A 15,547-nucleotide genomic window follows, 5' to 3' on the forward strand; every position below is an offset into this window, starting at 1 on the left:
TAATATGTATAATTAACTATGTTTTAGTTGAATTCATGAACTGTTACAATTGACCCCTTAAAATAAGGTATTTATTTTTTTTTCTAGTAGAGGATAGTATACTTTACTCGTCTGTCAATTAATACTAATATTATATTGAATTTTTTGTTAGTTAGAAATAGTTAAGTAAAAAATGTTACAATTGACCCCACTCTCCCCTATTGATGAACTAAGTGCCAATATTTATGGTTCAAAAAGAGGTCCTCAATTATATTTTATAATTGGTTCAGATGATTTTATGTTATAAAATTGGACTCAAAAACGTACTTTCTGTGAATACACAATTTTTTTTTTCTTAGACGGATTAGGATTTTTGATTCGCACACTATGGGAAGTAGTCGTGATCAGAGAAACAGGGACCCAATAGTTTAACCCGGAGAGCGGTAAAAGCGAAAAAATGCCATTTAATGTTAAATCATTTTTTGCGTATTTCGCTCTATCCCTATAAGTTTTTTAGACAGTAAAAAAATTTTTCTTACAATTATGAAATTCATTTTTCCATGTAAAAAATAATCCATTTTTAATAATAAATTTTTTTTAGAATTTAATAATTATTAGTTTTTACTTCTGATTTCGTAATATAAAATATTATCTGCACTTAACAGTTAGGATACTTTGGGTCACTTTTATGAGCCATTTAGATTGGCACTTAGTTCGTGAAGATCTGATCAATAGAATAAAAGTTATTAAGGGTGATATTCTTTTCTTTTGGGCCCTGATCTTATCAGATTCTTATATTAAGCCTCTCAAGCTTTTAAGTTTAAGCTTCTTGCAATCATATTTATAAACTCGCTTTAAAAAAAACAACAGAAAAGTGTTGGAGGCTTTTTGTAGCAACTGGTGAGAAACCAAATTAAAAAACCAAATTAAAAAATGTAGTGCTGAAGGAATTATTATGGTTTTGTTTAGCTAAGATTTTACCTTCCATAAACCGTTTGGCTATTTTTATTTTTAACTAAAAAGTTGTGAGTTAAATAAAGTCATATTTTTAAAATTCGATGTCTCAAAAACTATTTGACTGGCGATTTCGCTAAAATTTTGTATTCTGCCATGTAAAATTACATTCTTTAAAATGATGTAAAAAATTGCAAACTTTACAATTCAAAATTTTTACTATTATTAAATAAAATAAAAAATATTTAATGAAAGTTATTTTTCGCATGAAATAGTCTAAGGTAAAAGAATTTTATAATTGTGTAAAATTTTTTTTCAATTCGCTCAAAAGTACTTGAGATATAGCGAATGCACTAAAAGTAAAATTAACATTAAGGGGTCCTAACTTTCGACTAGTTCATCTGACCATGTTTTCCGTAATGCAGCCGCCCCCAATCTTTTGGATGTCCGTTGAAAAAAAGGTATGCTTATTCAAAGAAAGTACGTTTTTGTGTCCGATTTTGTAACTTCTGCAATTGTAATCATATTTGAGCTCACACCATAAAACTATTAAAATTGAGTTCCAATCATTAAAGCAAAAGCTATTCAGGATAGTCAGCTTCTTATTCGCACCGAAATATTAATATTCTCCATGCGAAGCTCAAAAAAAAATTTATTATTATGCTATAGTTATTTATAATCCAAATTACCATTTTCATCCTTAATCAATTTTTAGTTTAGAGCATTTATAAGTTTTAAAATCAACTTTTGAACATAAATGAATTTTGAAATGAACATATAATTAACATTAATTTCGGAATTCAATATTTTAATACTCAATTACTGCGTAAAATATCCAAATAATCTTTTGAAATTTCTTATGAATCATTTTTTTGATTTTACATGAAAAGAACAATGAAAATAGCTTATCAAATTATCACAATTTCAGCATTCTTGATAAATTTTCAAACAATAGATTTATTAAGAAGATAAAAAACACACAATTGGTGAACCATGAATTCTTGCAACACAAACAAATATTTCAACGTAGATGTATGATTAATATTGTTGCTTGTTAATTTGGGGAGGATTGTTTATTATGCTTGCGGAAGAACATTGAAATAATGCATTCTGATAAAAAAAAGCATATTGAATAAAAAAAATTCCTATTTTGTTTTAAACAAATTAGAAATGATTTCGACCTGATTAGATATTTTGATGTGATTAACTGTTTACTTAATTTAAATTCCAGAAACGAAACATTAATCTACTGTGTAAATGTAATAAAGCTGTTTTTAAATTCAAAGTTAATATTGTTTAATAAAATCAACTTTAATGAATTAATATTCAATTTAAATCCCGCAGTGGACTGATCGTTAAGACACGCTTCCCAGCAGATCACCGAAGTCAAGCATCGCTGGCTGCGGTCAGTGTGGGGGTGGGTGACCACTTGGATCAGTCTGCGTAGGGACCGAGGGTGTGCGGTATTGGTCCTCGTTAAACTGTGCTACCGTAAAGTGCTCGACTTCGCGCGCAGGTCGTCCGGCTACCAAAGCGGGGGTACTATCCCCTCCGCAGAGGATCAAAATTGTGATGGCATGTCTTCGGATCATCCTCCGGGATGTTTCCCAGATCGTCGCCAATAGCCCATTGTGCAGCTCGAGTGCGACGTAAATTAACAACAACAACAACAACAATATTCAATTTAAACATGCATTTGTTTATCATAGTTTAGCACAGTTAAGTTATGTAATTAAAAACAAGCTCTTGAATAAAAAGTTTTTACACCTCAAAATCTTTGCATTTATTAATACGAAATACTATCTTTGAATGGGAACTTTGTTCAGAACTTTGGATGTTGAACTCTTTAAATCGACTTCTGCACCACTCATACGTCGCACCCGCTTATAGGGCGGACCCATTCATACATCCATTCATTCATCCACAGATCGTAATTTTGACCTGAATCAGAGAACGATTGATCTCCCACCCGGTACCCCCCAGAGGTATTGATTTATTATGGGAACATGGAGGACGTTGCGACTCGACAGATTTAACGTGCATCAGTCATCATTTACTACACGGGAACACAGTTAACCATCGTTCCTTATGAGATCTTAGTAGAAATAGTTTAATTTTGAGCAAGGAGATAAAGCGCACGCCTCTCAATAAGGTGAACTGGGTTCGAATCCCAGCGATGGCTGGTCGATACAAATTTCGCTCCCGGCAAGCACCGACCACAGTGCTGACGTAAAATATCTTCAGTGTTAGATGGATCATGGGGAATTGTCTCCTTGCCGTCAGGCTAACCGAGGAAGGTTTTCCTTGTTTTCCTCTCTATGTAACGCAAATGTGGGTTAGTTCCATCAAAAAGTTCTTCACGAAGACAAATTTCTCCCAACACTTGATCCTGAAATTCCCTTGTCTTCTGGATTGGGCTTAAAATTACAAGGCTACACAGATGAACAATGGTCGTTAAATTTTAAAATATTTTATGCTACTTATATTCTGTAGAAAATTAAGAGAAAGAGCTATTAAATTTCAGGTACATGCTTTGAGAAATAGCTATGTTTTATTCTTGATACTAGAAGCCATCATCTTACCCATTCAAAAAACACACGAAAATACTGCTCTTGTACAAATACGAAACAACTGTACTCTTTTTTCCCCCGATGCTCTTAGTGCACTCTCTCTTCTAGCTTTTCCTTATTTCAACAAATTTATTTCACAAAATTATTTTAACAAATATATACATACAATACCCTACAATAATGGAAGAGTCACTTTCAGTTTTTGACAGTTTTTTTAAAATTTCTCAAGAAATACTTCAAGGATTATTTTGTAACTTTAGAGACGTTTAGTTCATGCGATTTTTCCTACTTAGCAATAAAATGTAAAGTTTTCAGATATTTGAGAGACCTACAATAAATTACGAAAGAAAACAAGCATTTTTGAACACCCTATGCCCAAAAAATCAACCAATGATCTTGCATCGATTACTTTAGTTATTTTTAATAACTGCATAAAGTTTCGTCAACCTAGAGTAAATATTTAATGAGATATGGACATTTTTGTTAAAAATTAATTTTTTCGCCTTATGTAATTAATTTTACGTATTAATTTTATGTATGTAATTATGTATTAATTTTTTCGTTATAACATTGTAGATATTTAATATAATTAAGTAAAATTTTTGGAGCAATTTAAGATTAATTACAAAATTGCCGATTTAAAATTTAAAAAAAATAATTGTTAAGAACTGAGCAAGTTACGACTCTTTAAGCTAGTTCTTTTATACTGCGCATGCACTGAAGAAGTTCAAAAAAGTTTTTCTCATAATTCTGTAGTGAATCGTATTTGGCAACTAATAAAGAAAATATTATTTGAATGTCTTAAAAATTTAGAAAGTTTTTTTTAAGTAATTTTTATACTTTTCAAAAAAAAAGGGGGGGGGGCTGAAACGATCAGGGGTTTTTCACGAATTTTATTTTGTATCGTAAGACAGCATTTAATAACAAACGATAATACCTTACAATAATCATCCGGAAACTAAACTTTGAAGGTATACAGAAAGAAAACATGTTTTTATTTTGGGTGATCCCCCACAATGCTGGTCTCATTTTTGATAAATCTTGTTTGATAGTACAAGACAAAATTTGTGGCTAACCCCTTATCGTATTAAGCTTTCTTTTAAAAAGTACAAAAACTACTTGGAAAATTGCTTGAAAATGTTTAATTTTTTTAGATATTCAAATAAAGCTTTTATTATTAGTTGCCAATTACAATTCCTTACAAAATTATGAATACTTTTTTAAAATTTTTCTGTGCATGCGTTGTATAAAAGAACTAGCTAAAAGACTCAAGTCTTGTGCATTTCTTAACGAATTATTTTAAAATTTTATGTCATCAATTTTGTAATTTTATTCTTAAATTTCTTCAAAAAGTTTTTTTTTTTATTTAATTTCATTTCATATTATGAAGTCATATCGAGAAAAAAAAATGCAAGGTGAAAAAATTAATTTTTTTTTCAAAAATGTCCATATCTCCATAAATATTTACTCTAAGTTCACGAAACGTTATGCAGTTATTCAAAATAACAACTAAAGTAATCGATACAAGTTGCAAGTTTTTTTGTTTGATTTTCTGGAATAGGGTGTTCAAAAATACTTGTTTTGCTTCGTAATTTATTGTAGGTCTCCTAAACCTCTTGAAAGCTTAAAATTTTATTGCTAAGTACGAAAAATCGCATAAACTAAACACCTCTAAAGTTACAAAATAATCTTTTAAGTTTTGAGAAATTTAAAAAAAATTTCAAAAACTTAGAAGAGTCTCTTCCTTTATTGTAGGGTAGTGTACATCACTTTTGTTGTAAAACATTTGAAATAGTAGGTAAATATCATTAAAAGTTGCAAGTAAGTTATTCCTTATGCTTATATTACTAAATATGTCATGATTTTTCAATCTTTTGGAAGTTTATTCACTTCAGTGTCGTAATCAAATATTCCACACTTGTTAGGTTGCAACATTTTAGTGCTTCAAAGTTTTATGCTATGATATGACGTTAATTCTTTTAAATTAGTTTCAAATGTTGATATCTCAATGGTGTAAATAACATTCCCACAAACTGCAGGCGTTAAAAAATATAACACTAATATATAAGCTAGAATAAAAATGTTTTTATTTTATTTAAAAGACATTTTTTCGATTCCTTTCATAAATAATATGTGAATAATAATTGAATGTAAGTAACAATATTTATAAATAATAACCCTTAACTGAACTTTGAATATAATTATTTTAAGGTAGTGAGTTATTTTTTCGTATTATTAAGATAATTTTTATTTCAATGTGATAACTATATACAATGTTTCGGCTAAGTATCTTTCATCGCAATTATTCTTTTCCTTATCTTAAATTAAAATAAAATTATTGATAATAAGTATCCGAATATCTCTTCATTTTACTGCCGTGAAATAGAAAAACAAAGTAACAGACAAAAAATTCAAAATTGAAATGTTTGAAATCTACTTATTTCAAAAGATTTTTTTTTTCGAAATTAAATTTTGTTTTATCAGTTAGTTAGTTTTAGTTTTTTGAAATTCTATTTTAGCATTCATAGCATTAGCAATTGAAGGAAAATAGTTCTGAAGCTATTTTTCACGAAATCCACAATGATGCATTTACGTTGTTTTTTTCAATTGCATGGCAAAATAGTGATTTTGTTTCTTATTATAATTTTTTACTTTTCTCGAAATCTACCGTGAGGCACTTACATTGTTTTTTCAATTGCCCAGCAGCATAGTGATTTTGTTTCGCATTATAACTTTAACTTTTTTGTGGGAAAAGTCTAGGATGGGGGGCACTTTTGAATCTTTCGTCTTTCGGGGATGCACATCTAAGTTTATGTAGTCACTGGATGATACTCATTTGAACTAAATTTTTAATTTAAAAACAAAATAATTAGAAGTTGAACAGCTATGTAGTACATGATATTCGTGTTAGAATGGAAAAATGAAAATTTATGCCCAAATATGCAACAGGGTTTCCCCACTTACGGAAAAACATATTTGATCTGATTTGATTCATTTTATAAAATTTATATTTTATTAAATAAAGAAAAGCTTGCCTGATAAAGAAAAGCATGTCTGACAAATTTTAATAAAATATAAAAACACGTCTGATTTGATATATTTAGTAGAATAAAACTTTTAATAAAACATAAAAATTCGTCTGATTTGATATATTTAGTAGAATACAAATTTTAACAAAACACAAAAACTCGTCTGATTCGATATATATAGTATAATAAAAATTTAAGTAAAGAAAAAACATACCCGATATATATATTTAGGGAAATATAAATTTTATTAAAGCATAAAAACAAGTCGGATTTTATTTATATAGTAAACAGCTATATAATTTGAGTCATTTGATTTATTTAGTAAAGTACAATTTAATTTAAAAAAAAGAAAAACGTATCCAAAATTGGCTTTGAAGCTATTAAATTTTTGCTTTAAAGTTTGAATAAATTTGTTTAGAAAGATTTCTTAAAACCCGGTAGTGTTGAACTATCAGAAAAGAAAATATTTTTCGGAACACATTTTATAAGTAGGCGAGAGTGAAGTGAGACCGGTTACCTCGACTGTGTCGAAATTAATTCTGTCTTCAGCCGACAAATTCTAAAATACTCTTTACCAGTCGAGAAGGACTTACCATATTGGCGTATTGTTGTTGATTTGTTTACAGCGCCTATACACGATTAATGCGTTTTTTTTAACTAAGTCAACTCTCTAATATTCTCTAGTTTTTAAGCTATTCTCATTTATTGGTTATTACAGTTACAAAATTTGTTTTAGTCCAGCTTGTTATAAGTTTACTAAAGATACATACCTTATCAAACAATAACGATTCAGTTCAATAATAGAACTGTTCAGTTACGTTCTAATAACTTCAGCTCTCGGTGTAAGACTGGGAACTATCTGGTTTTGCCCCCACTTCCTTGATAAGAGTCTATACTGGACCCACGAAAGCTGCAGTGCAGAAGAGGAAGAAAATGACCGCATCCAACCCTGAATAAAGATTTTATGGGCTTCAGGGCAAAATTTATTGCGAGCCCCTTCTTTAAAGTACAAAAAGCCTTATTTTGATATTTTGTAGAAGTTTTGAAAACTCTTTATAAAATTGTAGTTTTTATAAAGACATAAAGAAATACTCTGCAATTTTCTTCTTTTTAAAAAGAAACTAATTATTAAACACTATATTTATAGTAAGAAATTTCGGTCGAACCTTTAGCAGTTCGGGATACTTTTCATTTAACTCCGCTTTGATAACATCACATGTAAACTGCATGCATGATTATCTTAAGCTGTCATAGAAAATATGAATGCCTGCTACTTTTGCATTGAAGTTTAGTACTTCTAAATTTCCCATAGATAGTTCTGGTAATAAGTGTATTACCAGAACTAAATATTCTTAATTAAAAATTTACAAATAAAGTAATAAAAAATTACCTTAATGCAGGTAGAAATAAAAAAATAGTATATAGTTTTTGACAAAAGGCTGAACTCTCGGAACTACTCCAAGGTTTCAACTCCAAGGTTTGAATATGAGTGAGAATTTCCTCATAATCTCATCTCAAGTTAAAAGTAGTTGATATGCTGAGATGGTCTAGAAATTTTTACACTTATGAGATATTTTGATTGATCTAGTAGAAAAACGTTTTCGTTCTCTTGTTATGTTTAATTTATTAGTAAACTTTGTTTTACTAAGAGATTATTTTTACCAAAACTTCTGATTTTTATTAAATTTCATCTAAAGAAGTATCTAAAAATTTAAATGCAACTATTTTGCACATCTAAAAGAAACCATGCTAATGTTTGTATTTGAAAAGGCATTTGCGAAAACGTTTATTATGTTTGAGAACTGCACTTTACATTTATACATAGAACAATATGTATTGTAAATGCTTCACCATAAATATTAATTTTGTACTAAAGACTTCATTGGAAATTTTTCGTTGATTTCTCTGTTCGAGTAGTTTTTTTGTTTGTGATCATGCGATTTAGCATCTTGGGACTCCTATTTATGAGATTTCTTGTAATAAAATGATAAAATCCCATAGCCCAATACCACCTAAATTTTGGAGGATAAATTAAATGCTGCATCACTTAGATTCAGTCACAATTAACAAATCTTAATGGATTTTTTTTAAAGAAAATAACGCACTCTCAGAAATAAAACTCTCTCTATTGATGATTCAGTAGTCCTTGAGCTGTATTTTGTTAATTTTGATGGTAATTTCATCACAAAATCACGTGATTTGTGACAAAACCCGAACTCTCAAATATATGACGAAACTGTTTCCACAACTCGAAACCTCATCGTATTGCATTGTGGGGTACATAGTTAACTAGAATGACGAAACTAGGATGAAGAATAGAGAATCAAAAATAAAGTGACAAAAAAGCTGACTGACTGTAAGATCCAGGGTTTGAATCCCGTTTCGGGTATGGGTGTAATTTATCTAATTGTCCTCCTTGCGTTGTTAAAGCGACATTGATCCAACGCCCACGATAAAATGATTAGTAGAAAGGTTAGATACGTTAGGCACTACGGTTTTTTTTTCTTTTGGAAAAAAATAGAATGACGAAATGTTTCTTTAACTTTGACGAAATTCGTTTCCTTGGAGTGACGACAGCTAGTTCGTCACTTAGATGAAAAATTGCTGGGAGCCAGGAAACGGTTTCGTCAAAAATGAAAGTTTCGTGAAATTTGAGTATTCATTTTTCAGTGCGCAAATGCATAAAATAAAAGTAAAGCCTTATAATTATTTACCATAGGTGTTGCTCTATGCTTTATTACAATACTTCTTTTTTTAAATGAAATAAATACTTTAATGCAAAATTACAAAATTATATTAATTACAAAAAAACAACAAAAAAAAACTGAATTTTATTTGTTATTTAATTTTTTTTTTTCTTGGAATACTTTGTATAAATATTTTATAGTGAAATAGTCATTTTAGCTAGTCCGTTAAGATTATTAAACAAACCAGACAAAATAAAAATATAAAGAAAACATATTTTACAGTAAATAATTCAAATATTCGCACAATAAGAAGACATAAACCTGAGTGAACTTGTGATTTATAATAGTTTACTTTAGAAATTTCATTTTAGAAGTTTTTCAAAAGGAGAAAAACCTCGCCTTTTCTTATTTACTGAATAACTCAAGCAGTTAAGATGTCTTAGGACAAACGTTTCTTGATTCATGACTGCCAGTGAACGACCTATGCACGAAAGTTGTCGGCGTCTACGATTTCAAATAACAGGTTTAAACAAAACCCCTTATTTTTTTTCATTTGAGCTTAAAAGTAGTTATAAGTGACTTTTTCTTTTCTAAACAAAATTACATGCAAAGTTCTTACCAAGAAAACAAACAAACATAATCCACGGCGTATTGAACTCTTTTGTGTCTTTCTTTATTTATAACTTATCAATGAATTATGAATATTTCAAAAACATTTCTGACTTTAAGCAATGATAAGTGAACGCTTTTGTGGTTTCATGGTTATGATCATGTGAATCAAAATTTTAGCAGCAAATTTTTTTTCTTTCTTTTGTTTCGAAACAGTAAAAGTTAGGTTTGATTATTCAATTAGCATTTAAACTTCTGTCTTTTAACCCTCTAACGCAGAATTTATATTAAACATATTTTCATACTTTTTTCATTATTTGTATTAATTTAGGTCAAAGTGAAAAGTAATATATTTAGCATTATTATAATTTAAGGTTATGAAATACAGTATGAAACACCAGAATCTTTTTCTGCTTTAACGGTAATATCTTCACTTCCAAACAATAATTTTTCAAATTTGCACTTATTTGAAATTATTTAGATCGAAGAAAAACATTTATTCATCATTGAAATTTATTTAATTTACAAAATCAATTACTATCAAATATTTGAATGTAAAATAGAAAAAAAAGTTTTAAACTATTTTTTTTTTTTTTTGGATTTTATATTTTACTACACATATAATTTCGATAATCTAACAGATTTTCTGACAGATAGCCACGGTTAGCCGTTTTGCTAACCGTGGGAGATTTTCCTCTCCATATAACGCAAATGCGGGTTAGTTCAACCAAAAAAGTCCTCCACGAAGGCTAGTTTGTATCGATGCTTGATCCCGGAGTTCACTTGTTTTCTGTGTTGGGTCCAAAATTACAAGGATACGGAGTTGAACATTGAGAGTCGTAAACTCAGAATCGGGCAGGCTGTTCGAAGCTGGTTATAGAATATATTACTATAAAATATATTATGGAAAAAAAATATGAGCAAATTATAGTTTAGTATGGGTTTAATAATTACCAATACTATATTAGTTTAACATCAAACACTAATAATAGTTTGTCAATATTCAAGTAAACATTTTACAAATAACTTCAGTTCGAGCTCGAGCTTAACGAGTGCTTTCTGGTCACGATGCAGATGACCTGAAAAATCTTATACCCTAATTTTCATTAATCTTTCAATGCTCAATCTTCTTTGCAATTTAATTTAGTTAGCACACAGCTATATTTTAGTACTATTAAACTATATTCAGTGCATTTTTATGAGAGGTGTAACAGTAAGTTTTGTCTGGTAATTTCTTGCCAATAAAACAAAATTGGAGATGCTTTTCGGAGAGTAGATCGTTATTTTTGCATTTTAAAACAAAAATCTGGATTTCTGTAGCCTATATAATTTACATGTTTCATTACATTGTTTTCGTAAATAAAAAATCTAATTTGCTTTTTAAACAACGCATCAGTTGTCCTCTCGTGGCGTTACACAGAAGATATAGTCACTGACCTACTTAAGCATCTACACATGAAAGAATTAAACAAAAGTTGATTTAAGCTTGGCAATGATGGTTTGATGCTTATCATACAAAAAAAAATATGTTGTCATGTATGATGTGGCATGTTTTTAGTACTCTTGAAGATAGAAGTATTAAATTATATACAAAATGAGAGCGCATAATTGTCAAAAGTGATTAACGTGTCTCTTCTTCTCTTAAAAGAACAATCATTGTTGTTTACTCTTTCGGCATAAGGTTGTGATTATTGTATTTGTTGTATCTAACTAGATTTTTGTGGTTGTGATATTTGTATTAAATGTATCTAACTAGCAGAAAACTCTTAGAAATCAATGTTTCTTTTGCTTCGTAAGTTAAAAGCATGATGTCCATAATTTAAAAAGTGATACTCTTATTGAAATTTTATTAAGAGGTTATTTCTGAGTTTAAGCGAAATATTGTAGCCTATTGCATAAACACTTGGAGGCGAGTTACTCGTAAACCGTTATAAAAATATAGCGTTAAAAAACACGCGTCATCGCTGAATGAACTATTCTAAAGTTGAGAGCATTGTTAATTTGTTAAAAAACGTGGAGTATTATTTTAAATTGGTCTTATTTTTAAATCTTTTTTTCATATTAATTCTTGGGATCACTATAAATCTATAAATTGCGAATTTTATTTCTATTATTTTTTATTAGTAATCTTGACCTAAATTACCGTCAACTGGTGTAACTTTGACCAAACAGCTATGAAAGAAATTACGTATACTGTATCTATATTAAGAAGAGTGATTATCAATTACTTATTTCAAGGATCAGTAGTAGCAAAAAAGGACTGAAAATCATTCCACTTTGTCTTGATACAGGCCAATTAATCTCTTTTCGTTTGTCGTACCAAATTTACTTGCAAAGACCAAAGTTACCCCACTTGATAGTATCATGCTTTTGGAGCATGTCATCAGAGAGTGTTTCCCTGTATCACTATAAATCAATAAATTACGAATTTTGTTTTTATTATTTTTTAATGATAATCTTGACCTAAATTACCGGCAACTGGTGTAACTTTGACCAAACAACTATAAAAAAAATTACGTATACTGTATCTATATTAAGAAGAGTGATTATCAATCACTTATTGCAAAGATCAGTAGTAGCAAATAAGGACTGAAAATCACTCTACTTTGTCTTGATACAGCCCAATTAATCTTTTTTCGTTTGTTGTGCAGAAGTTATTTACAAAGACCAAAGTTACCCCACTTGATAGTATCATGCTTTTTGGGCATGTTATCAGAGAGTGTTTCCCTGTAAATAAAAAGGGGAAATATCCAACAATTCACTGTCTGAACAATCTTCTATCGCCAACAAATGGGAAAATTTATACTTTCATATACTGAGTACTTATCATAACCAACAGATTATATTTCGGTAATAGTGATTGGTATCTAATGTGCAAAATTTATAAATAATCAGTACACATTTTATTCAAGCGGTAAATTTATTTCAAATTTGAACAGCTAAACATTACTTTTCTAATGAAAATGGAAGACATTTTGTGAAATGGCAAATGCAGATACATTAATAAATATTTATCTATATAACAAATGATATATTTCAATATATATTTTCTAAAAAGTTTTAATATTTTGAAGTACATGTTTCTATAAACTCTTTTTCCTTAAACAATGTTAAAAATCTATAAAAAGATAAAATGTTTTATTCATACATGTAAAGTTATATGCTAGTTTAGGAAAGAAATTTACATTATCGTTATCTTCTAAATGGTTTTGAAAAGTTTCTATAAACTCGAGATGCTGTAATTCATGATTAAAAACAGACTTATAACCAGTGATAGGATTTAAAAAGTTCAAGAGCCCGAACAATTAAATAATGCCCCCGATTTGTTACAAAGAAAAAGTTTAATGCAAGAAAAACATTCATTTCGGAATTTAACAAGTTTTCTTACAATTTTGACGGTTTAGACTCATTTGAGATTTAAAGTTTCCAGAGTATCTTTTTAATGAATATTTTATATATTTCTTGCAGAAGAACCGGTAAGCACAGCAAACTTAATCAGAATAAATTAAAATTGATTTAAATAATAAGAAAAATTTATGAAACAGTGATTGGAATTTTTTTTCATAAGATAAACCAACTATCAATTAAATAACTTTTCTCAGAATGCGTGTGATTTCAGCTTTTCAAATAATTTTTAGTTTTTTTAAGACTGGTTCAAAACTCATGAAATTTTAAGAAGCATTACGCCGAACTTCAGAAATTTAAAAAACCAATACGCATATTATCTGTATCCTATCACTGCTTATAACTTCGTAAATCTGTTCATCCCTACACGGAGAAAAAAATTCTGGTAAAATTACCGTACTGTGTGGTAATGGCATTTCTGTTAAAAAAAAACACATAATTCTGGTAATAAAAACTGAAATGTACGGTATTTAAACCATTCATTTCGTAATTTTTTTGTTTAGAAAAGTTTTCCGGAAATTCTGGTTTTGAAAATTATAGTTCTTATTGACACACATTTAGTAGAAATACAAAGCTGAAAAGTTAATTTAACCGAATAAATGATTTTTTGTCATGCTCTGAGGTATCACGATAAAATTGCCAAATTATTTCTCATTTACCACATTTTATCACATACTATAAATCATATTAAACAAAATAATTTTTTAAAAATTATTACCAAAGCTTTTCGGTAAAAATTACCGAGCTTTTTAGTGTTACCATAGAGTCTGAAACACGGTAAATTTTATCATATCTTGGTAGTTTTGACCATACTTTTCTTAGTGTAGAAAAAGGATATTATAAAAATGAGTCTAATTTCATAAGATTGTTATAAAATTAATTAAAAATATAAATAGGTTATTTTATGACATATTGTACAAAAAGAACACTACATAATCTCCGAGGAAACGGAATAATATTGATAAAATGATAAAATTTATTCTAAAAATCATTATTCATTAAAAAATGTTTTATTCTAGAACACTTTACGAAAGAAAAAATATTTCCTAGAAAAACCTCTAGAAATAATTTAATGAGCAGTTTTCTTGAATCTCGCCAATCTGGCAGTGAAAACATTACAATTTTTTTATAACCGAAAAATTTAAAATTTTTGAACGAAAAAAACTTTTAAAAATTTTTTAGTTTCACAGCAGTCTGCAAATGGGATAAGTTGTACTATTAAATTAAAAGAAAAATCTAATATAAATACTATAACACAAAAAATTTTGAAAATAAATTAAATAAAAGAGAGGGGAAATATGAATAAAAATTTGACTCTTTAGAATATAAAAATATTTTTTCATATTTTGAAATTTTTTTTCTCTTTTTTTTAGAATTATGAAACTTATTTTTATTCTATTCAACTGGAAGTCCAAAGATATTATGAAGATATATAGTGCCCACAGCGAAAATCTACAAGCTTAAAAAATAATACTATCATGCTGAGTAAGTAGTGCATTCATGCTTACAGTGCGTTACATGACCTCATTTATTTAAATGACAACTGTTGAAATTAAGGCATTAATTAGCATTCTCTTTATAGAGACTTATGTTTTATAAAGTTTATAGTATTTTTTAAAGCTTTTTTTGTTGCATTATTTGCATTTGATGTTATAAATTAACAAATACTTGTTTTGGGCAAACATGTAATTCACATTAGATAATTTTGCTTTCTGCAAATGAAACAATTTGTTCATAAACACTTGTAATGTTACTATCTTCATTCATTATTTTTTCATGTAATTCATTCATTATTTTATCATATCATTCATTTTATATCACATATTATGTATCATCAATATCATGTATTATATTATAATATATTATATATCATACAGTATTTATCATATCATTTATTATTATTTTTTTATAAAAGATTTTAACACGTGTATCAGCACTAAACATTCAAAATAAATTGTTAGCATAGTTCAAAATTTAATGATCGATGATTTTAAAAGTTCATAGAAACCATTGTAAACGAAAAATTTAAAAAAAATTGGTGCCTTACAATTTTTTCCAACCTACTAAGATCTGATTTTAGCAAACTCACAAATGAGCTGCATGTGAAAAGCTACAGCATCAAACCCTGTGAAGCTCAGAAAGGATAAATAAAAGCAAGTTAAATATAAAAATGTACTTTAGGAAGTATTTTCTATGTACCCCAACATAATTTTCATATATCGAAATTAATTTGCACTTTTAATTATTATAACGATTTTACTTTTCAACCATTCAAACATAAATCTGTTTCAGTTTTGTATAACGTAGTGATGAA

Source organism: Parasteatoda tepidariorum, chromosome 11, assembly GCF_982258835.1.
Source record: "Parasteatoda tepidariorum strain Cologne lab strain chromosome 11, Ptep-v5.0, whole genome shotgun sequence".
NCBI lineage: Eukaryota > Metazoa > Arthropoda > Arachnida > Araneae > Theridiidae > Parasteatoda > Parasteatoda tepidariorum.